Below are 3,631 nucleotides of genomic sequence, written 5' to 3' on the forward strand. Positions count from 1 at the left end.
GACTGAGATGAAATTGAAATCAAACTAATTAGTATACTAACCTGAAAACTGGAGTTCCTGTAGAATAGAACACAATGATTCTGTACAGCAATAGTCAAACCTATCTACTCAAATATGACCATTGAATATCTCATCTTTCAGAAAGGGAAGTTGAGTTGAAAAACACAATCAAACAGTGGTATCAGTAGACTGTGACAGTTCTACATTAAATTAAGTCAAAAATACAGAGATGTAAAGAGTTTTATAGAAAATCTGGCAACAATCAATATACAAGTCTATAATAATAATAATAATAATAATGTTAAGGCCTTCAGTTGGCTTGTACTAAAATCAGTTTAAATAAACATTATTTACACAATATAACAAACATACAGGTTGCAGTGGACAGTGAGGGAAATTATCATATACATATAGTGAAAACCTTGCTCTGACTAATATTCTGAAGGATAATTCTCTAGGGCTTTATTCTAATAAACTTAAGATGGTTTACATTCATCTGATAATCATTTTCTAAAATTCATTTTAAAATAGTTTTACTATTAAAACAGATTACTGTATATCTTAAAGTCTTGAATTCATCTTTTACAATTTTAAATCATTAGATAGAAATGAAGGCACTTAGTTATTGAAGTAATTTATCACAATAGATATTGGAAAGGTTAAATCAGAGCTAACTAATATAATTAATATAAAGTTTATAATCTATATACAAGTTGGTTTAGTCGTGTCATGATAATAATACTGTTATTGTTTATTATTTATAATTAAGTACAATGCCCATATTAAATATAGTCAGAATTTTCTGACATTAAGATAAGAGAGGATCTTCCAATCTGATTGAAGAATATTTGAATGAGGTGAAATTAAAATAAATAATAAAATGATATACAAAGCTAGAAAATAACAAAATTTCTATTTTTTAAACATGATAATAAACAATGAGTAAAAATATTGATAGATATAGATATATAGATATAATATAGAAAACACATGGCACTATTAATATTATTGCTACAAACTTTTCTGTATTTTACAATAAACAAATATATTTCATTAGAAAATCAGGGCTTTAAATCTTATAATCTGATCAAAAAACAGATCTAAATATTTTCTTTCCTATTTTTCTGTGGGTTACTACAATTCACAGAAATTCAAAATAAAATATCTAGATCTGTATTGAAATCTGATGGTATTACTGATAAATAAAACTGTTAACAGACAAAAAGGCACTGTTTTTAAATAAATAAATGTTTTTTTAATAAATGCATCATGACTTTTTAAAAAAAGCGAATCAGATATTTTAATGTACATGGAAAGAAGATATGATATTGTAAAGATAGCTTGCGTTGCAAGGTAACATACGCCCACTGGCAGCTGTCAGAAATAATAAAACAGTCTTTAGTGACTAAAGTACGAATTTTCTCATATTGAAGAAATTATTCATGCTGAATAATTCCACAAAATTTTTTAAAATCAATATCAATAACCCAAATACAACAAACAATTAAATCACACAGCTCTAAACAACTTTTGACGCTTCTTACAAAGTCAAGGGCAATAACTTAAAAAATGTTCATCAAAAATATCTCTTGTTAGAACTCGTCCGAGATCTTATCAATTCCAATGATCACACCAAGTTTCATCAAAATCGGTTAAAAACTGTAGCTTCTATTGTGCTCACAAATAAATTTTGACGCATATTTCGTAAGTTAATGGCAATAACTCAAAAACATTTCATCGAAAATGCGTCAAGTTAGAACTTGTCCGAGATCTTATCAATTCCAATGATCACACCAAGTTTCATCAGAATCGGTTGAAAACTGTAGCTTCAATCCTGCTCACGAACTATTTTTAACAAATTTTGACGTGTTTTAACAAAGTCAAGGGCAATAACTCAAAAACATTTCATCGAAAATGCGTCAAGTTAGAACTTGACGCAGATCTTATCAATCTAAAGCATCACACCAAGTTTTATCAAAATCAGATAAAAACTGTAGTCTTTATAGTGCTCACAAGAAATGTTGACAGACGGACCGAAGGACTGACGGATCGACGGACAGGGGCGATGACAATATACGACCACATGATTAATTAATTAATTAATTAATTAATTAATTAAGTAAATATATATTAAATATTATAATAACAATACAAACTGTATCAATTATATTTTCTACTCTATTTCAAACTGAACACTATCAACTACTTAGACAACTAAACAGTTTACTACAAGCTAGGCTACACAGAAATAAACTGTAAATTGTGAATCTATCAGGGTGATTAGATTGAATTATGACAAATCAAACAGTTTCATCACAGTAAAATATACAAAATATTAAAGAGAGGAGAGTTAGACATGAGAAGGCACTGTATATATAAAACAATGAATTTAAGAGAAATTATCACCCAATATACTTATAATATATGAATAGAATTGAGTATTTTATCAAAAACAGAAACAACGAATACTTTTCCAAGGTTTACACGAAATTAGGTATTATCAATCATGTTATAATAACATTTATTATTTCACTGTGTTAATAATTCACTTTATATAGTATATTATAATATAATATAATATAGATATCCCTCCAATATTATGCTTCAAATATAAAATCTCTCTCGTATCATCCTGGAAGGTAGAAGTTCAATGTTGTAAGGGTGGAGATCACGACCTTAAGGTTGAAGGTCAAGGCTGGACGGTTAAAGGTCAAGATTGTAAGGCTTAAGGTCAAGACTGTAAGGCTAAAGGTCAAGGCTGGAAGGTAGAAGTTCAATGTTTTAAGGGTGGAGGTCACAGCTAGAAGGTTGAAGGTCACGGCTGGAAGGTTGAAGGTCAAGGCTGGATAATTAAAGGTTAAGATTGTAGGGCTTAAGGTCAAGACTGTAAGGCTAAAGTTCAAGACTGTAAGGCTAAATGTCAAGACTGTAAGGCTAAAGTTCAAGGCTTTAAGGTAGAAGTTCAAGGTTGTAAGGTATAAGTTTAAGACTGTAAGGTAGGTCAAGACTGAAAGGCTTAAGGTCAAGGCTGTAAGGTACAAGTTCAAGATTGTAAGGGTGGGGGTCAAGGATGAAGTTCAAGACTGTAAGGCTAAAGGTCAAGACTGGCATGTTGAAGATTAACACAAGATGTCTCTCTGTTTCTCTTTAGTAGTAGTTGAACTGTTTTTACCCTGATATCAGTGATGAAGTATTAAACTTGTTGACTTGTTTTAAGGAACTGAAGCTTCTCTCATTACATTTATCCATCTAGAAATTAATTAAAATCAAAATAAGTATATCAATGTTCAGTCAAGTTGTAGCAGTCATGGTGTAGCTTGCTGGTGTTTATTATCGGAATTACACACAGCATCCAACTGGCTTATTAAAGTAAATATAAGAATCCACATCATAAAAATAAAATATTCTAACCTAGACGTAGCTGCTGAACTATCAGTACGATAAATATGAGGTGGTGTATTTGGATGTATCAGATGAAACACAAGATCAGGTTCAGCACCTTCAAAATACTGAAATAAAAAATATCAATCTGAATCAAACACATTATCAGTATAGCCCTTCAACTTCAATTCTGATGAGAAAGCAACAAGATTTTTTTTCATCAAATTGAAAAGCAATCTTCAATATTAAG

Source organism: Lottia gigantea (genome assembly GCF_000327385.1).
Source record: "Lottia gigantea unplaced genomic scaffold LOTGIsca_43, whole genome shotgun sequence".
Classification (NCBI taxonomy): domain Eukaryota; kingdom Metazoa; phylum Mollusca; class Gastropoda; family Lottiidae; genus Lottia; species Lottia gigantea.